General features: G+C 40.2%; 1 protein-coding gene across 2 annotated transcripts in view; it reads right to left on the bottom strand.

The window, feature by feature from the left end:
* otud7b (OTU deubiquitinase 7B) overlaps positions 1-21,601 on the bottom strand; it is a 43,462-nt gene extending 21,861 nt beyond the window's left edge. For both annotated transcript variants that reach the window (XM_005744062.1, XM_005744063.1), the window contains exon 1: positions 21,271-21,601. The gene's annotated coding sequence lies outside the window, so the exon portion shown is untranslated. The remainder of the gene's footprint in view (positions 1-21,270) is intronic.
* Positions 21,602-22,351: the final 750 nt, after the last annotated feature.

The raw sequence follows: 22,351 nt of genomic DNA, 5'->3' as shown, positions 1-22,351 counted from the left end.
CCTTATTATTCACCCTTTTTTCTGATCAATGTGGTTCAAAAAGGAAATAAAATGTAACTATAGATAGTTTGTTTTTTTAAATGTTACTCTATATGCCTGTAAATCACTAGTTTGATGAGCAAAATAATATATTATAGTGACTGCTGACTCCCAAAATAAAATACCTACAGTCATCTATTCCCATCAGTCTCGTGGCTCATCCACCACCTAGTGTTCCTGCTTCATCTGACTCAGTGAACTCTTTTCCATTGTGCCTGATGAGTCACGAGTTTACTCTTCTTACACCTCTCCACCGTTCTCTCGCTTTCCCTGCCTCCCTCGGTTTCTTTATCATTATTAAAGGCACGCAGGCACACGGGGGAGAAACAGACCTTCTCAGGCAGCACTGTATTTCTAGAGCATTCTTTGCAAAGTCAGCGGCTCGACAGTCTCCTCTGCAGGGCCTCCCAATATTCTTGTGAGATCTACTGATCACATACACACAGTGTAACGAAACAGGCGGAGATCTCATTTGAACTGATACAGAAACGTACAGGCTGCACCTTAAGTTCTGATGGCTAAACAGTGATGGCTTTAGCAGCAGCATCAACACGTTTTACCAACTATGATGGCTTTAGCAGAGGACAGAGGTCGTCTAGTTACGATGTAAATCTGTGTTTTCTTATAATCCTGTACCATTATATGATGTATAGTCTCCCAGCACAGGCAAAAAGTACTCAGAGCCATTAAATATAAAAAAAAGTGGAAGGGTGATAAACAGAGGGCTGTGGACAGAATGTTCTCGCACACTAATAGAAACCTAGCTGCTGCTGATGTGTAAAACTAAAACCATCAAATGGCACCTCCTTCAAAAACACTTTTTTCCAGGATCAAGTTGGTAAAAATGACAGTCTGTGTCCTCCAAGTCTTCTCGCATTATACTATAATAAAAGTCACATATTTTATTTTTTATTCTGTGCTGGATAAGATCTGAGCGCATCAGGTCACTCATGAATCAACCGTTTCGATCACAGTTACTTCTTAACTGTAAAACTTTTTAATGGTGCTGTACAATAAAACTAAAGTGATAACACAGGATTAAATTATGGCGGAAATTAAAGTCATTAAGACCGCAATAAAAATGTTTATGACACTGAACACCCTGAAGGGAAAGAGGAAGTGTGGGAGGCCATAAGTTTATGGCATCCATCAAATGCTCATCAATTGTTGTGGTGTTGGCGCACACTGTGAAACTTCACCAGAGTTTGACACCCAAAGGTAATTACAAAGCCAGAGTTCACCTTTAAGGTCATAGCGGGCTTAAAACAACAAAACATGACGTCTAACAAATACCTTGTATTTCATGCCCTCAAAATCTATTATTACATTGTCAAAAATTTCCATTTGGCAGCCAGGGAAAAAACATTCTCAACAAGAGAGACCCTGCGTGGATTACTGAGCAGTACTATCGCTGCTGCCAACATGGGCCAGCCAGTGATTTGTATCAGGGATGGCTGAGCTTTTGTCTGGCAGGAGCGCTTACGTAACAGGAGCTGCTGACAACACGTGGGTGCTGAGCTGAGGGCAGGAGAACGGCCTGGATCACGGAGGGAGACGGAGAGGTCACCGCAGCCCACTGCGTCAGCCGTTGGTGGGCTGAGGGGGTCACTTTGTTGCTTGGATTGGGAATGCAAGTTTGCTTTGCTGTTCTTTACAGTATTTAAGGAGGACACATTTTTTATGGTTTTACACGAGGGCTGTGGAAAGTGAGCAAAAAACAAACAAACAAACTATCCACTTGTTATGGTGAAATTATCATATAGCCCGTCGGGCTATATGATAACCCAACGGGCGGGGCTGAGATAGATTTTGGTCACCTGACCAGAGATATCGCTAGCTCCGGGACGTCGGGCTAGCGATTTTGCGAGCCCTGAAGTAGTATGGTGTTACAATATTAAATTGGTAATAAATCAATGCTGGCTTCGTATGATTATGATAGCAAAATATTTGGGATAAAATCTTTGTTGTTGGTGGTTTTTTTGCGTGAATTTTGGCAAAACTCTGAGAACTGCAGCTCTAGCATCTATATCTTGTCATTTTGAATTATCATGTTTTGGTGCTTTTTATGGATTTAATTACATTTTGTATCCATCCACCTGATCTCTCTTCAATATTGTCTTTATCACAAAGAACGTTTAATCCAGAGGAAAACATTTGCCACTCGATCTGTCCTAGAGGATACTCGCATTTTCCTTCAAAGTTCTGCGTTTCTGTCCTTCCCTAAAAGCTCGGTCTCACTCACTGTTTACTTCAGCTCCAAACAAGGTGACTGAAAGGGGCCCTTGGTGTAAAAGATCTATATTTAAAACTCAAAATATTTCAGTAGAAGAATTTATCAGTAGGTCTTGCTTTCAAACTGTTTCTCATCTGGTATACTTTTGACTCCGTTACTCCTGCTGTGACTACCAGGTAGTTTTCCTGAGTGCTGCCTACGTCTTTAATTCATCACAGTCTGAAACCATAAACTTCTCTTGAGGAGGAGGAGGACCTGTGGTGGCCACTGTGTGGTGGGGCTACAAAATTCCCTACTGGATATTGACGGTGTTAATGCTTTTTTCATATATTGATTTGTTTTTCATTATAGATTAATATGGAAGGGCAATATGGCCAAAAATATTTATCACCATTATCACGCACCGGATTATAAGGGGCACTGTTGATTTTTCCGAAAATAAAAGGATTTTAAAAGCGACGTATTTTCAGAAAAACACTGTAATAATGACGGCCCGCTTACATGCTCTACCTAAAATTGTGCTTTGGTGTGTATCTGACAGAAGAAAGCCAAACCAGCTCCACATCACTGAAGTTGCAGCATTTTTACAAACCAATTCTGGTTCATCTGTTTCATTCAACTATTTCGCCCTTCTCATTCTCCGTCGCCGCCATGCTTTTTCTGCCATGTGCGTATGAAAACAAAGGCACTGCGCATGCGCGTTTTACCCATATTCTACCACAATATTTCATTTTCTTATCATTGCCTAAGGTTATAATAGGGCCATATCATACCGTTCACGGTATGATATGGCCCAGCCCTATAGATTAACATTTAAATTAATCTTAAATGGCATGTTTTTTATGTTCAATAACTGCATAATACTTTCAAAAAAGTTAACAAATAATATTAAGATTGCATATTAAGACTCAACACCATGCCCCTCCAGCTGTTCAGCTAATATCTGTCCACTTTTTGTTCCCCAGTTCCAGCAGGCTAAATTATTCCCTACTCTTTATTTCCTCAACCCAGAAACAATGGTTGCCACATTCTTCACTGGGACTAATTTACCATGAATGCAGGTTAAATTAAATCTAATTTCAAAATAAAAACAAAGCTGAGCTTTGCCACACCTAAAAACTGATTTCTGAAAAAAGCAAACAGATAAAAGCACTTTTTTAAATATATATGTAGCATAAAATCTCTCAGATCTGTGGCAGAGCTGGGATGGTGTGGAGTCCTATTATGGTAAGACAAACAAAAACGACTGAAACAAAAACATCGAGCTGCCCTCATTGCTGTAAATTTCCATCTCGCACTCTCCAAAAGCCTTCACTTCTTATTACTCGCTCAGCAACATTGTTTGCAAACCACAAGTTATGAACCACGTTTTCCTCTGGCCTGAAACTACAGAGCAGTCTGACTGTCTACACTAACAGACAGGCAGAGAATTGATCATTTGTAGGAAAGAAATGCTGTATGAATACTGGTCAAATGATTTTTTTTAAAAAGATATGTAAAAGGAAAAGCAGCATTACAACAAAACGAGGAGATTTCTACATATGACTGGCTAATCTGGTTCCAGATGTCTGAATCATCATTCACAAGATTTTTTTTTTCTTAGCACACATATCTTTGCATTGATTATTCTCAAAGCTGGCTTTTGACTTCAGCTCAATGATGCAACTTGCAAAAGTCTGCAACTTTCCTAAGGCCATTCAAGACTGTTTAAGAAAATAGCTTTAAGAAAAGACACTTTAAGTGCAATAAATTAATATGTTAAATAATCGACATAACAATTCTGTCCAATTGTGACAGAATTCAGTAAAGCTATGCCTCATTCTCGTGCTTCTGTAATTCTACTCTACAACTGTGATCGCTCATCTAATTTGTTTGTCTGTAAAAAGCTAAATAAATAACAGCTGATGCATTTTTACAGTACAGATGCAAATACTAATGTTTTAAGTTAAAGGCAAAAAAATAAGTGAGTTGTTAGTTAAGTGAAGCCACTTCTTTAGGCAGAACAGGTTCTGTGTTTTGACTTTTGGTAATGCTGATATTTACATTTGCATCACAGGTTGTGCTTTTTCTTTCTCACTGAAACTCTGTGAAGGGGGAGATTCAACGCCTCATGTTTTTCCTCCGCAAGGTTTCTTTGATTGTGTGAAACTCAAGCTTTGCTCTAGATTTAAGAGACAAAGAAGCTGTCACACAAAGAATGAGGATAGTATGCTTTACCTAAATAATGTTGAGACTTCACCAGATGAGGATGGCCGAGTTGTTCCCCTCTAATGGTCAGTATGTGATAAAACACAGTGTCTAGAAATGTGCCTGTTCTATTTTTGTTCAATCACATAAACCTTTCCTGTGATCTCAGCAAATGCACAACACACCCTCTCCGCCTGGCAAAACCACATGAGTAATGAGATAAAGGGCATAAGGTAAACAAACAGGGTGAGGCGATGTGGCTGGTGGGAGTCGAAGCAGGAGTGACAAGTGTGACTAAGTGCTTCATCTCGACCACAGAGGGATGGTGGGATAGAAAGAAAAAACTTCCAGTCTTTGGACAGAGCAGTGAGCACTAGCAGCTAAAGCTAGACTGATGAACCGGCCAGATTACTGCAGTTCCATCTGCTTCGGTGTACACACCTGCCAATAAGTGACTACAGCAGAAGTGCAGAAATGACTAATTAGGTCTGATGCACCTCAGAAAAACACTCTTCGCAATACAAAAACACAACACCATCGTTAACAGCACATGAACCAGTTCTCCGGCCGTTCATATGCAGACCACCAGAGCGGTCAGCAGCAGTCTGAAACACTGGCTGATTGGGACTGATTGGGACTAGATCCTCTATGGCAGCGGTCTCCAACCTTTTTTGCGCCACGGACCGGTTTATGCCCGACAATATTTTCACGGACTGGTCTTTAAGGTGTCGCGGATAAATACAACAAAATAAAACTAGTACCGGTACCGAAAAAAAGAAGATTTATTCATAACACACGTGAAACGACCCAGGAAAACAGAGTTAATGATAAAAACGATAACAAAATAACGCTGAAAACCCTGAAAACCATACATTTCACACCTGAGCCTCAACTCTCGCGGCGCGGTACCAAACGACTCACGGACCGGTACCGGTCCGAGGGTTGGGGACCGCTGCTCTATGGGAAAGCAGCTTAATGGAACAGAGGACAACATCATCAGCAACCTGACTAGACCAGGAATAGGTGTTTAGCAGACACCAAACTAAAAACACACAAACAACAAAACAAAAACAAAACAAAACAAAACAAAACACATAAGCACGTACTTCCCTGGTTGTTAATATACTTGCATGGTTCATCCAAGTGAAGTGTATCTGTGGATAACTCTGGTATCAATCTGGATTTTTTTTTGGGATTGAGTCCAGACTCAATATATAAGCATGACTGGTCACACACTTAGAAACTAGGAATTTTCCTTTTACATCTGGTTATTTGATCAACAAAAGTATTCTTGTTTTTTAAATTACAATTAAAAGGCTAAAACCTTGATATATAAATGATATATCCAGGAAAAACCCTGTCAGTGATCTTTATTAGCTTAAATAACACAATACTACTCAGGCTATCCTGGCAGCTAACAAGGGGACTTTAGAGAGATACTTTAGGAAATACTTGTATAGCCACATGACTGATGTGCTCAAGTCTCAATCACTCTTTTGTTGTCTGACTTGTCAGTCACAGTAAGCTCTGAATTGTCTGCAAGGCGTAGGCATAGCATACTGTCCTTAAAAAACAGCCACATGCATATAAACAGAGCAGAGCAATGGCTTTCTTGTGATTTCTTCTCAGTGAGTCGAAGCCAGTTTTTAAGTGCTTCAGAAACAGGGTGGATACGCTGTGAACAATCAATCACAGTAAACACCAACCATGCTGCTGAAGGAAGCCAGCAGAAAGAAAAACAAAGGTGTGGTGAGATGGCTGTCCTTCAGCTGTCTGAATCTGTGGAGTGCTGTAATCTGGTTACTGACTGAGCTCAGTCAGCCTACACTGGCTCATTACATAAGAAAGCTACAGCTGGGAAGGAGGCTGATCATTGCCTGGCTGAGGAATGGAGGAAAATCGAGATCTTCACCTAGGTCTTCCAAAGTTGCCCTCGTATGAAGGGTGCAGCACAATGGCTCTGCTGCTTGTGTATAGGAAGTGCTGCTTCAGTCTCCTCAACATAATAAGTAGAAGGCTTAAAAGAACAGAATGGCCTTATCAGACAACAGTCTTGGACAAGAAAATGCACAGCAAAGCAAACAGAGCGCAGAGCGGTGCAAAATCCTCTCATTATATTGCAATATCCTTCTATAGGGCCGGGCAATGCTTTCTTTTGCGACTACGTTGACCTCATCTTCAAGGGCAAATGGATGCATCATAGGAATAGTGTAGGCACATCACTTTCCAAGGGCTTGTATAATGCCGAAGCACTGCAGAAACAGCCTCAAGCTAATGCTAGGCTGCCGCAGACATGGTCTGCATCAATTCTCATTTTCCCTTAATTCATTTATGAAGCACTTTTAACTAATTTACTATAACTGAAGAGAAAAAAACAGTTTCACAATTCAATTACAATATTTAGGACTTTAAACTGCTGCATTCTCAGGGAGAGACTTATGGTTTCAGTTGCTATTGGGTTACATCTCAGAAATCAATAGAGTAAATTTGAGTGTGCCTATTGCCTTGGACAAAAGGAAATATGCTAGCAAGCTGGTCATTGGAGAAAAATCAATAATCCCACTGAACTACAGCTCAGGGGGAAATGCACAGGCATGTTGCTGACATATGAATTATGGGGACTAGCGGACCAGTTCAAGTCCATTAGCAAAAAGGAAAAGAAAAAGCTTCTTCATCAGACTCAGACAGTGTCTTTTGTCTTAAAAACAGCAAAAGCTCTGTTGTAGCTGCAGGAAAGATGGGTTATAGTCTTTCCAAATAAGGTTATTGATTTTATTCAGAGGAACACTACTCTGATATGTCGATACGTTCTGATACTGCCTTAAAAAGTTATATGAGATGCCATGACAATGGACCAATCTACACAGGTGATCTAATCAATACAATCCTACTTTGTATCTTTAGTCCACTGGCTGCAGTAAGGACAGCCAAAATAGCAAGGAGGACCAACGATTTAGAGTTTCAAGCTCATTTGCCAACAACCTTTTGTAATGTCTTTGCAGTACTTTGTGATTTAACTGCAAAATGTGCCACCACAACCGAGCTTCATCTTTCAGCACCTGCTCAGGGTCTGTAACAATTTGCAGTATGATGTTGAATGTAAATCTAAAGAATCTAATAATGATTAAAACTAAAGAAGTATCCGAACCACATTTCCCCCTCATTCTGTTTAGGAGACTTTAGTTGTTGTTGTTTTTCACAGCCAACAGTACTTGGTAAAAGTCCAGGCCTGTAAGACCGCTATATACTGATATAAAGTCCCGACAGGTGCAAAGGTGCGAGGTCCAGACCAACGCTTCTTGTTGCCTTAATTATCTGTTAGTTTCTTTTACAACACTGGCAAAGCAATGTTTAAATCGAGTCCAGCATTTGGGTAAATATAATAATCATAAAATACACTTTTAGTTGATCAAATGAGCAGAAAGAACAGTTAAATGAATACACTTCAACAAATTAACTATATGCAGACCAATCATGCTTTCATGTACAGTCACGACCCAAAGACCCATTTTGATCCAAGAAAAAAAAAGCTGATTTGCATAAACAAGAATGATTCAGTGAGGAATCCAGCTTTTTATCGGGGCGATCGTGGCTCAAGAGTTGGGAGTTCGCCTTGTAATCGGAAGGTTGCCGGTTCGAGCCCCGGCTCGGACAGTCTCGATCGTTGTGTCCTTGGGCAAGACACTTCACCCGTTGCCTACTGGTGGTGGTCAGAGGGTCTGGTGGCGCCAGTGTCCGGCAGCCTCGCCTCTGTCAGTGCGCCCCAGGGTGGCTGTGGCTACAATGTAGCTTACCATCACCAGTGTGTGAATGTGTGTGTGGATGACTGGATGTGTAAAGCGCTTTGGGGTCCTTAGGGACTAGGAAAGCGCTATACAAATACAGGCCATTTACCATTTTACCATTTAATGTAAATCTAGTACTGGATCAGTATTGGATCAGAAAGCAAGGTATGAGAACTGAAAAAGCTGGATAGCTGCATTCCTACTTATTTTTCTTCCACTTGGCTTGTCTCTGCAAGAGTACGCTGCAAGAAGTGTCAGGTCTAACGAATGTTTACAAACAAGTCAGGAATTTAAAAAATTAAACAAAGTAGGCGAGATGAGCCTCCCTGCAAGGAAAATAAAAACACATTTCAACCCTGCTGGCTTAGCCACCATCTGCGGGCGTCTGTGTGTGTAATGCGTAAGACAACACCACCATCCCGAATGCACACACAGCTGATGTCAGAGATTCCACACCATGCCTGCCCTCTCCAGGCCGTGCCACCTGAGCTGGATGAGTCCAAAAGCTGTCCAGTCATCAAACAAAAAACATGCAAAGTCTAATGTCCCTCTCACAGCCTGCCTATCCCATTTGCTGGCTCAGAAACAGGCAAACCTGATCCATGTGAACCTCTGTTTTTTCCCCTGGATGAGTGCTCAAGGCAAAACAAGGTGAAGAAAACAGGATTTACTTACAGATCATTTGATCACAGTTTTCACATTTGGGTTGCACACTGCAGCCGTTTTAAACTTCATGACTGAACCAAGAAATTCCTCCAGTTTATCTGGTCTAAAAATAGTGCGACACTGGTAATAAGGGGGAGAAAAACACATTCACAGACATTTAGGTCAACTATTAGCATTGTTCATGAAAACAGGGTCCGTGAATGTCCATTACACAGCTGCGCACTTGTTCTGAGTGTCTATCTTTACATCTAAACCAGAGCAATAACAAGTGTGTAAGCACCACCACCAATGCAAACAGAGAGTTACCATCTAATCTGAGCTGCCAGAATTAGAACAACCTCCTGTTTCAGATAGCCTAAAAATAATCCACTCCTAATCACAGTTTAAACATAGAAAGTCTGCACAGTCGAGAGCTCAAAAACAGCTGATGGCTAAGATTTAAACACTGTCAGGGACAAAACCCAAGGAACGTGTAATGCTTCAATCAGAGACAATCAAATCAGTGACGTCATCTTCTCCTTCTGAAAGCATGAAATCCTTTATCATTCAGAGCTAATTTTCATTAACAAAAACCATTTATGTTTTTTGAAAGTGCACTGTTCTTAGGAATCATCATTCTCTGGTCCTTAAGCTGACTGAAACACAAAACACCAGTTAGCAAGGTTTTTAGAGAGTGGATGACCTAATAAGCTAGAGTATGCTTATGTTTCCTTTCCTTTGTATGAATGCATGTCTTCAGAGTTTCCTGTTTAAAAAGAAAAGTCTCAATTAATGCTTGTCAAAGACCTCTTTAGGCCTAACAAAGGCCTAACAATACCAAAATGATCTCTTATTTTTGGACTTCTCCTTTTCCTATAAAGAGCTTTCAAGATGGGAACATAACCACGCAACAATACACTGTAATATTCCTTACCACAATATACATTTCCTTTTTTTCAACCACACATTACAGTAAAGCTGTTTTCTTTGGATTTTGGTCCGGTCCTAAATACAACCTCTACAAATGTAATATCTACAGCAAGTTTTATGATTGTATTTACTTGATTTTCATTTCAGATTTTTTATGTCAAACAGCTAGCTTGGTTTCAAATCTGTACAGGTACAATGCACAGACACTGACATCTGCTAATTAGTGGTTAATTATTAAACTGTCAAAATGGCAGAATTTAAGTAATTTAAGAGGAGGGACCAGCAACCAAATTTCAGGCAGGAGGTAAAAAGTAGTGAGATTACACACATTTTGGTGTTATTTGCTGTTCATGCATGGTAAACTGTTGCTTTTAACTCATTCACTGCCAGCCATTGGCAGTGAATGAGTTAAACCCATTGACTCATTCACTGCAATTGACGGCTATAGACGTCAATGGCAGTGAATGAGTTAAAAGACTTTAGCATAATTTTTGGTCAGAAACCAACACGTTGCATGTATACAAAGAGCAGTTAAGTGTATGACCTTTTGTGTTAGACTTGAGGCAACACTACCCTGTTGATATACATGCAGTGTTGGGGAGTAACGGAATACATGTACCGCCGTTACGTATTTAGAATACAAAATATGAGTAACTGTATTCCGTTACAGTTACCGTTTAAAAAGGTGGTATTCAGAATACAGTTACTTTGTTGAAATAAATGGATTACACTGCGGTACTTTCCTGTTTCATATTGTCGCGGGTCAGGACTGTTTGGGTTTTGTTTGACAGCTACGTTCTGTTGTTCCAGGTGGCAGCGTTACGGTTGCCATGGTTACAGGGCGACGCTCTCTCTCTCTCTGCGACTGTGTGTTTCCTGGGTGAGAGAGCGCCTTTTCGTTGTTGTTGTGCTAAGCTAACAGGCAGAATGCTACAAGCCTAGCTTCGGTGTTCGCTGTTCGCGTTCGGTGTGAACACACCGTAAAGAATGTAGCATCATGTTCAGTGTAGTCCGTGTTGCAGGGAGAATGGACTGCCATACACGTTATGGGTCTGTGAGCGCGAGGAGGGAGAAAAAGGGGAGTGGAAAGGTACGAGTTGTCATCGAGGAAAAACGGGAGCTGGAAGCATGTAAATATAATAATAACCACTTCAGCCAAGAAGAGTGCCTGACGAGCCCAGTTGTAAGTAAGCTATTAAGACTCGACTGTACACTGTGTTCGTGTTTTCCTCCGAAAACAATAAGTTCCGTTGGAGCAGCCTTTCAACGCCTCTCTCTGTCAATAAAAGTTGACCCACACAACAAAGTAAAGCTATTTTTCGGCTACGAGTCGACAGGGACCCCACCGTATTAGTCAGAGGTCCCTTTACTACAGTTCGGAGTCGCGGACCTTCAGTAACAGTAATAAATCACACAGCAATAGTACATTCTAGTTGTAAACAGCATGATAATATATTAAGTAATCCAAAGTATTCAGAATCCGTTACTGTCATTGAGTAACATAACGGAATACGTTACAGAATACATTTTGGGGCATGTATTCTGTATTCTGTAATGGAATACATTTTAGAAGTAACCTTCCCAACACTGTATACATGCACCACGCAAGTAAGCACAAAGTGCATGTAGTGTATGTAGTCTGCACACAGAGGCGTTCTGATTGAGGTACAGTGATGGTTTAGGACAAAATGTCTCCTGGTCAGTGGAAAGCTTCAACTTTTTCTTCAGTCATACGTAAACTCTTGCTGATATTCACTGGAGCAAAGTAATAATAGCCAAGTCCAGCCAGCTGAAATGGGCAGTATTAGCTTCTGAACACAAGTGTTTATCAAAGTGTCTGAGAGCTGATGTCATCGTGTAGCAGAGCATGTAGCAGAGATGTTTGACTTCACTTAGTCCACTTTCCTCTAAAATACTGCTCTGAATGCCACAGCATGAATCACCCGACTCACATATCAGTGGACAAGAACAAGAAACGTGAGCGCTGATTTTTATATAATGGATACAGTGGCATCAACAACTTCTCGATGAAAATAAACAAGCACACAATTTCCTCTTTAACAGGATATGCCTTAATTGACAGCAGCAAGTGATTTCTGATCCATGGTCATTAAGATTCTGCCTGAATGGTCATTTTACATAAATTTAGAAAACTAAATACGTACAAAACCAGTAAGAAAACAAAGGAAAAAGTTTAATCATTTAATTCTTTAAATCCACAAGAACGTCTTGACTCAAATATTCCAAAAACAAAAAAGTAGGCCATCCTTAGCAGATGAACCTTTTCACTTTTAGTAACTGACAAAGTTTTGACAAATAATTAATAGATTAACCAAGAAAATAACTGATTAGTTTAACTGTACCTGTACATGTGTTATCATGAAATTAATATAGTAACATGTAGCATTAATGCTGAGATAGTTATGATTACTAATTTACATACAGGTGCAGGCCAATCTTTATTTCCTCCTTTCCTGTCCATTATGATGGTTACTAGACCTCAGAGGGTCCTAGGCTATGCCCGGGGCATGTTTCTGCAGTCAGGCCCAGTAATCACCAGTCAAGGAGCGATAATTAACAACCCCACATGAAGCAGGCGGCTGTGGAAAAGGGCTTTAGGGGACTAGAAGTGGCATTCCCACATACCACACAGAGACCACACTGCTTTGTGCACGGGGTCAGTGCGATGGGTGACTGAAACAGCAGAAAATGTAATGAGGGTATTTGATCCTCAAAGTGAGAGGGGGAAGTGGAAGCTAATCTGCCATCAATGCATTACTGGTTCAGAGGCGCACACAAAAAGAAACCCAAAATAAGACATTAAGAATGATGACCCCTGCATGACTTCATGGAAGTCTGTGCTCTGCAGACCAAAAGAGGTGCACAGACACACAAATGCTGGTCCAGTGCTGCTGAACATCCGGCGAGAAATGCTGCTGTGCCTCTGAAGGACATCAGCACAGAGACTGATGGATAAATTGCTTCCTGCAGCTGTCATCCTAAACTCTAAACCGGTTTACAAAAGTCCTCAGCTGGCCTTGGTGGACTCAGTGATTTGTATTCTTTGTGAAGAAGCACAAGCCTCTGCATCCATCTTAAAACTGCCTACCTAAATATTCTAAAGGCTGGAAATTTTCACAGTAAATAACAAAGTGTGTTTTGCCTCTAGAAAATTAATTAAGATGATTACAATAACAGCACAGGATTCCCTGCTGCATGTCCAAACATGACACAAGCTCATCTTTGGTGATACAGCTGAATGACATGGAGGACCGCCCAACCAAGTAACCAAGACTTTACCAGTAAACATGACATGAGAAAGGTCAGAGTAGATGATTAGCAGCAACTGGACTTTAAAAGAAGAGCAGGGGGGGGAAAAAGAGGGCGTTGCCAATTATAGTTAGATGACCCTGTACCTGTGGGTCCTACCCAAGTGAAGTGAATGTGAATGCAAGCACTTCTACACAATAACACATACTACAGTGTTTGAGCTGTGATTATTGACCAAAGGTGATAAGTCTAAAGTTGCTTTGGCAAGCCTAACAAATCTTAAAGATGACTAAAATCACCTCCTCTGTTGCTTTGATCCGTGCATTAATTTTAAAATAAACTGGCAATATTTGATGTTACAGGGATGACACTGAAGCCAAAATATCCTTTTTGCTTCATGTCTAAACAATTAGTATTGCATAATTCACATTTAAAAGGCAAGTGAGATGACTACTGCTTTCATTTGCATATCAACCCTCAAGGAATACAAGACATTTCTTACACTCCAACTTGATCTTCGGCTGCGCCATTTTAAAATTAAGCACATTCGTTCCAGTCCTGCAATACAAAAACTGCTGTAAATAAAAGAGCTTAGAAACTGCTTAATACAAGAAACAAAATGGATCTGTGACTTGCAAGTACAATACCTACAACAGTGAAGATCTACTAAATCAGGCTGAATGTGAAGCCAACCAAGCCCTGCCCGATCTAAAGCCAGCGGCTAAACAAGCACCAGTCTCTGCAGGCATGCAGCACTAATGCTCATGTGAATCCCCACGTGCTGCAGGCCAGTCGCTATACACAGCAGGGTGACTTCACGTCACACCCCATATGATGTCATCCTGGGGGAACAGGCTCCTCATTAGGGCTGTGTGTGGGATTACTCCTGATGTCCTGGATCAACGAGGCAGAGCAGGAGACGATAATGTCCCCTAGTCTGCACAAGAAAAGGCACATGCCCAATAATATGCTTTGAAATAAACATTAATCTCAAAGAACATGTTGAGTGATTTACTACAACTGCCGAATTTACCAAACTGAACATCCACTTAAAGACACTGATGCTGATCAATGAGTCCAGCTTTACTGCCACCCACCTTACAGTTAGTGTTGTTCTAGCTGTGAAGGACAGAATTTAATAGAAATCACCTCACTTGTTAGGAGTTTGTTTCAGTATTTCAGACAGCTGCCAACCTAAACACCAGAATCCGTCAGTCAGAAGTCCTCATTTGGTCCTGATGGAGTCCTGTTAACCTTTAGATTTTGTGGAACAGTCAACTAAATGATTTCTGTTCTCACTAGTCAGCAGCAAAAATAATAGCTGGTTAAACTAATTATCCATATTTCAATAATGTGCAACCCCAGTTAACGTTTGTTTCTAAATCACTATGACACCACCTGCCTCTGTGCCTTTCTGTGATCTAACAATGTAAACTACCAGGTGGAATTGGGCTGTGCGATATGACTAAAATCTCATATCCCAATATTAAGACATCCATCGTCCCGATAACGATATAAATCACAAAAATTTTACATTTTCTGAAAGTTCTGTGAATCTCGGGCAGCTCGACTTGCAGGAAGTGTTTCCAGCTGGGCGTCGTGTAGCTGGAGTCGAGTGTTTTAACCGATGCATGAAACGATACATTTTTAGACATAAGTTGTAACGGCCGCCGTTTTCTTTGTGGGTATTTATTACACGGCGTGCTGCGGGGAAAAGCCTGTTCTAACGTTTGAGTCTAAGGTTTATTTTTTAGCACCTGACGGCTCTTTTTTGCTTCTCATCCGTAAATAGTCTGCATGCTCTTTCACGTGATTCAGTTTATTTTGGAAAGTCTCAACAGGATCTTGAGCTTTATTGTGAAAACTTTGCGGAAAATAAGCAGACACGTGATGGTTTTACTGTCGTTGTTGCTAACGACAACGAATAAAAAGAGGCGCTTGTCCGTCAGTCGTGTGGTTATATTAAATATAAGAGAAAGAGAGCACTTTAAGAAATTAATATAGCCACTACAGTGACCATCAAAACCATGAAAAAATATTGCCGTAAACAGTTTATTTTGCGACACCACGATACAAACGATAGTGTAAAATACAACGATAGATGTTTTTATATCGTCATCCGATATATATATCGTTATATCGAACAGCCCTAAGGTGGAATACAGGACACATGACTGCTGCATGAACCAGCATGGTTCTGCAGTACTTTAAAGTCCAAAATTAACTAATGACTCAAAAAGATAAATATGGTACAGATTAAAACGGGCCAATGTATTTAATTCACTTCTATGTTGGTCTGCGTTAACCATGCATCAGCTGCAGTGCACCAGCTCCTTCAGAAGTCCAAACAATCCAGAAGACTTTAAAATGTCTGAAGTTTCATACACGCACACAGCGTACAAATAGGGCAGTCATTTCAAACTATTTTTCTAAACTTGGCTTTGGATGATATTATAGCGAGTACACAAGCCCCACCCACACACTGTTAAAGCCCTTTGCTTACCATGAACAGCCAAAAGAAGAGAAAACAGGACAATAAAACAACTGAGGATTTTTTGAAACTGTGACTCATGCAAAGCTACCCTTGCAGAGTCAAAGAACAAAACCATGTAGCTAGAAATGAGCATAATAAACTTCCTCAAAGACCAATCGGCTGAAAACATTTATTCCTATCATAAAGGAAAAAGTTGTATCTGCAACAATAGATAAAACAACCACTGCTTAAAAAGTGAAAGACAAATAGCACTGTGGTGATGACAGATAAGACTGTGAGGTTCTGGCAAGTACAGCTGTAATAAATTCTTGAGTCTGGTGTGGTACAGTGATCAAAGTAAGTGATACAACAAGCTTTCACTACCACAGCTTTTCTCATGGGAGTGGCAGCCCATGCTGTATTGGATTATAGTTTTTCAGGTGGAACAAATAAAACTGTTACACCTTAGTTTGCGTTGGCCTCTATTCTGTCAACCGCATGAATTAACTAAACACAGACCGGGCATAATCCTGCTATCCACAACTTAACATGGGTGTAGAGTGGAGACCTGGAACATGGGGTGAGGACCTGTGTGGCCAGCATCTATTTACTGATATTTTTTTAACTTATATCATCTGATATGTAAAAAGTTTCAACCTGTGTATCAGTGACATCCCTAAGTTGCACTTGTAGCCTAAGAACAATTTTGTATTTAATATATGTATATGTCAATGCTGTTCAAATACCTGCTTAAAATGAGTTTTTGTAAGTATGCACTGTATTTTGGCCACTTAATAAATAAAACCTTTTTTTTCTCAAATGCAAGACAAACCTTTACTGTTACATATACCGGCTGAAATGTCATCTCATAGTTGCTATGCTGTTTTTCTACATTTAGTATTTTGCTGGGTGAATTTAAAATAATAATTATAAATTATATTACCACTAAGTATTTTTATTTAAATATAAATTACATTTATTTTGATTTCAAACTAGCTTTTATTTTAGTGAAATGTCTTATTTGTTTTGATAAAGTGTACTTCACCTTTATGAACTATAAACTCCTCTAATGGTCATAGCTATTTTGTCAAAGACTACAGAGTTTCCCCAGCTTGGAGGATAAATCAAATATATTTTATACTATAGTATAGTGTACTACGGTATATAGTGAGTGTCAACAGATGCCTGATTTTTGTGTTTTTCTTTACACAAATAAAAATATTTTACTCATAAACAAACGAAGAAACTGTATAAAATGACAAATTTTGGACTCAAACATGCATGTTTTCAAAGTAAAGCAGCTGCTGGCACCCAGGTAAGCACCTCAGTTCATAGTATCTACCCATCCTGGACACAAATGGCCCTGGGCACTGGCTAGCTGCTGTGTCATAAGACTGGCAGGCAACCAGCCATGGTGGGGAGGGTGGGGCTGCAAAGAGTTTTATGAGTTGCTGTCTGGACATGGAGACCTCTTAGAGACAAGCCACCTATTGATCCTCGTGTCGCTGTGGCAGCGCAGAGACTAAAACTGTTTTTGCCTTTTATCTTATCCCCTTCCTGTGTTTCTGAATAGTGCTACTTAAAGATATAAGAGCACAGATGGATGTGGGTTTTAAGTCTTTTTTGGAAATCTGCAAAGAGTCCAAACAAAACAAGGCTTAGTTCATGCCTTACCACCAGTGGGACACGCACACTTAACAGGAAAAAAATCATCTGGTTGTCCTACTAACCTCATCTACTTACTTATTAATCTGACCGTGTTTTCCTGTGGGAGTAGGCCAAACGGGCCTGGCCGTGTAACTGACACTGCACCGCTGACAGTGAGCAGCTGTTTGGGGGAACTCAGCGAGAGGAAAATTTTAATTTTCATACCCTCTGCATGGCTGAAACAGACAGGTTAGCTTGTATAACATTATATTCACCAAGACAGCCACAAAGGATATTCAGCAAAATAAGTGTGTGACACATGTTTACAGCACTCTCACACTAACTGGCACAAAACCTTAAAGAAAGTCATACAGAAAGTCAAACAAGTTCAACTGGCTGTCCGTCATGTGAAGTATAAATCAAGAGTCACTGCTGCTCTGTCTTTATTGCCACATGTAACTGCAAAACAGTGTGCAAATAAGCCCATGACCATCAGCTCATAAAACTTCATGTTGCCAGAGTCATGACAAACCCTGTTACACAGGTAATATAAGTGTCTAGTTACATCTCATCATTTTGGATGACAGCAGGGCATGCAATGCTTCAGAAGGTGAAAAAGCTCATGTCCCACTCCACACAGTTTTGTAATCGTTCATTAACAATAAAAGAGCTTGCAAACTAAATTTGAGTGAGATACAGTTTAGCACGCTGGCTCAAACAAAGCCTTTGTCAATATGAAGGTAAGCGCGACTGCTTTGTACTGAGTTTAGGTAAAAGGTCTTTGGTTGATATAAATGTAAGCATTGTCCTGTTATTTTTTGATAAAGCAAAATGTATTTTAAAGTTAGCCAAACTAAAAACCAACTTTAGAAAAAAGCAATTAAAAACATTTTAGCCCCGGTCTTGGTGATTTCCCTTCGAGAACAAAACCTCTTGAGTGGGCACCATCAGTGTCACTGTGACCCGAGGTTACTGTGAACTCCCAACCGCATAACATTTGAATCCTGTTAAGAGATCTGATGCATATGATACACTGCAGATTACAAACCACATATTTAAATTTGGATCAACCAAATTCAAATGGTTCGAGGAAAATCAAAGAGCAATAACTCAGTAATGTTTGTTTTGTTCTGTTCCACTGGATGCAGGCTGAGCTACTGCCTGTTTAGTGCACTGAGAAGGCAATTTAATAGACTGCATACCTGTGCCTATAATCCACATATTTACAAAGCAGCAGAGCACTTTTTGTTTTCAGTTTTGCTTTTTTTTTTAACTTTTACACCCTGCCAGTTTGGAAACTGTCTTGCAGTCAGAAGGATGCTACACCCCTCTTAAAATACTCGCCTGAGGTGCTCTCTCTGCTGCTGTATGCATCAATATAATATGTTCCTTCAAGTGTTGAGGACTTGTATAATGAAACCTGACACAAACCCTCAGAAAAACTGAGCATCATGGTAAATAGTTGCCACCATGAACTGTTGGGCAGCTTTATCACTTTAATTACCAACAGTGAGATAATGGGTGCAAATATGAGGTGCGGTCAAAAACTTCACTGACTGCACCTATGAAAATAAAAATGTTTAAAATGTTGATAAATGTTCCCTTCATTGCATTCATATTAGTTGACCAATGCAGCAACATATGAATCCCTGTGATTTCATCCTGAATAAAACAAAGTTGTTTTCTTCAAATTACAGACATTGTTAGAAAAAAAAAAAAAAAAAGGATCATTTAGGTTGTTATCTAACAACTTCTTGGCATAATTTAGTCAGATACATCACGCCCAGTTTTAAAACACTAAGAAGGCAACAATTAAAATGCTCACCTTGAAGTTTATAATCTATATTTTCAACACTTTCTCTTTCTTTACATTTTAAACTACGTAACAAAAAAACAAAATAGAAAAAAAAAAATCTCCGTTGAGAAGAAAATCTATTTTTCCACATTCATGGCCAAAAATTGGGCTACTTTCGTAATGACAGTTAGCAAAGCTTTGAGAGTGACGCATTTAAACAGGAAGAAGGATTCATGTCTACGGCTTATAAGTTGTCCAGCATAGTCATGCTGACAACCAAGAAAACTAAGCTAAAAAGAAGTGACAACCACTGTTGTTTAATTCTGTTTTTTTTTTTTAATTAAGCAGTTTGAATAATCAAAATAATGCTGTTGAATTGTAACCATCCTAATGATTCACAGCACCACCAACCCCTCCAGTCTCTAAATGTAGACTTCTTGCACCCTTTAGAGGTGAAAAATATTTACTTTATGTATATAGACACAAATCAGTACATATGGAGACTTGAAAATACAGGGACATGAAAATAAGATTTGGAAATTGATCAAATTAACACACCGAAAGCTGTGATCAGATCAGATCGAGCTGCAAAAGTCACTCGCAGAAAAGACAAATATTACAGTCAAAGTGCACTGGTAGTTTCATTCAACTTTCCACACTGGTACTGATCAGCAGTTGCTTGTGTGTCCTACATTTCAAGCATCATCCTTCACAGCCACTGGAAACAGTGAGTATGGGTGGAGGGCTGAATGCGTTTCTTTTTCCTACTACACCATACCTAACTTCTCAACGAGCTTCCTCTTCACTGCTGTGTGTTTATTACAGTGTGCGTTTTGTTTTTAATCAAAATCAGCAGTCAAAGCACACCCAGCCTGGCCTTCTGGATGGCTTTGCAAAGCGTGCAAATTTCAGAGAAGACACTTGCAATTCTCAATGCTTTTACAGACAGAAGTAAAATACTGGTGTTATTGAGATCCAAAATACATGTGTGAAGGTCATGTGCCTTTAAATAGCCACTATATATTTTAAAATACATGTAACACCAATAGACTGATGAAATGTGGAAATACTGGTTTTAATTGCACTCCTTTTGCCTAAGAGATCCTTGACTGCTTATCATTTGCTTTTTAAATAGCTTATTAAATGCAAATGTTTTTCCTAAGTACCCATACTTCTTCACACAAAGACATTTTGTGTATATAAAGGATATTATCCAGTGGTTTTATACGTCAAACAAGCTTTGGATCAAAGTGAGCTGTACATACCCTGCTCACTAAAATTACTTTTGACACCCCTGCTGTAGGCCAAATACACTGAAGAACTTGTACCTCTGTCCTACTTTTCATATAGGCTGTCTGTCCTGGTGTCCCGGCAAACAAAAGAGTCCACAACTACAAGACCTAAATAATTCAAGGCAGAGCGCAACCTAATACTTTCTCGCTGTGGTGATGTAGAGAAAAATATGCCAAATAAACCTAGTTCTAGTTTCAGAATGAGTAAAAAGCAGTGAACCCTGTGACCCGTCGGCTCAGGCAGGAGCCTCACACAGAGTTAGATGCTCATTCAGACTCAATAAACCCAGTTGTTTTGGTTAGAAATTGTGGTGTGTGAAGAGCTGGCTCTGGTAATTTCCTGTGAGCTGGTCTTTTAAGTCAATGTTACATCACACATGCACCTTAAATAAAAGGCGGACTCCGATAAGCTGGATCGTGACTAGAAGCTCCCAGAAAAAACGAGATGATGATTTAACTTACTTCCACAGGCAGATGCACAACTACTAAAGAGATCAGCTGAAATTGATATCAGTGTTCACACTGCTTAGCTGACAGCTGAGGCAGTATTCAGAAACCAGTTCTGCTCTGCGCTGAATCCTAACGCTACACACGATGATGGCTTGTCCCCACTGCTGACTCTGAGCCAGCTTTTAATGGCTAGAACTATTCTTTGAAGAAGAAATATCAGGGAACAATAAACATGCTTACATAAACGCATTTGAGGCGTTCAAACGCATGAGGTTCATGCACCGTTCAAACATATCCCACTAACTTTATTTGCACCCATTAGTAATTATAATCGTCCATTTAAAGTCTGCCAGACATGCGCATGAATGCTCACCATAAAGAAGTCCTGTACATTTTTTTTTCAGTTATTAGAACGAACCGTTACCTTTGGCTAGCAAGTGGCTACTTCAAGCCTGGCTAATCAGCAGCAAGCTAACGGTAGCTTACGTTAACGCTAGGAGCTGGAGTATCCCTCTACTGCTTACCTTTAGCGGCCTCGCAGATGTTGTTTTCATCGTCCCATTCAGTTCTCCAGCAAGTGCCAACTTGTAAGTAGCAAATACGTTTCCAGTACCAACGACTTCTAACTTTTTAGTGTCCTCATATGGAGAACGGTGCATAAAATCCCAAACCGGACCACCAGCGACAAAGTAATTTCTCCACCACTTACAACAACAACGTCAACCAAAGGTTTCAGACGGCCCCCGAGAGGACTCGGCCAATCAGAGGCGGGAGTTTTCTTTCATTGACGTTTATCAGAACCAATGGTCGGGCTAGAACATTTTGAGTGACGTTCCCCATTAGAGTAAACACCAAATGAGAACGCCAAACATCCGCCTGCCAATTGGCTGCAAGAAAATGAGAGGCCAGTGGGTTTTTTGTGTCCGCAGCCAATGACAGTGCGGCACTCAGGCCAGAGTGACAGGTGCTTTGGAGTTAACAAAATAGCTGGGGCGTCACCGTGGCCGGGATGAGGTCATCCAGGATGATGTAAACCCTACGTCATTAGCGATGCTAAATAAAACGCAGCAGGGAACACGTCCGACCGTAATCCATCTTTTCTGGAATTGTACAAACACTAATAAGCTGTGACAAAACCTGTACATTTAGCATGGTTAATATTGCTTGCAGCTTAAGAGTTGTTTTTTATAGGTCTCAGTACTTTTCATGACCATTAATGTCAATTTTCGCATGCAAAACGTTTTTTTGTTGTTTTCAAAAATAAATGGAAGTACATGTCAAACTTTTTCTACTCATGAAAGACAAACTTAGTGTTTCGTTAAGATGTTTTAGGGAATAGCTCACCAGGTTTCTTAAAAGACATTTAAAGCTCTTCCTTGCCCTTGAATGATTCATGGGGGATTGTTTAGTGGCTTCCTCTGAAAATGATCAGGTGCAAGGACTGCACTGCAACTGAGTGAAAGAAAAGGAGCCAATGAGAGCATGAGGGTGGGAATGGATGTTTGTATCTGTGTGTGCCTGTTTGTTTGACGCCACCTCTCTCTAGGGACATCTCAAGGACAAGGCTAGCTCTGTGGTCGGCATGAAGCTGGACACTCTGGTGAC

This window comes from Pundamilia nyererei, unplaced genomic scaffold (genome assembly GCF_000239375.1).
Source record: "Pundamilia nyererei isolate P.nyererei 1_Seehausen unplaced genomic scaffold, PunNye1.0 scaffold00138, whole genome shotgun sequence".
In the NCBI taxonomy this organism is placed as follows: domain Eukaryota; kingdom Metazoa; phylum Chordata; class Actinopteri; order Cichliformes; family Cichlidae; genus Pundamilia; species Pundamilia nyererei.
The sequence above is the reverse complement of the archived record's forward strand: the minus strand, read 5'-3'. Positions and strand labels throughout refer to the sequence as shown.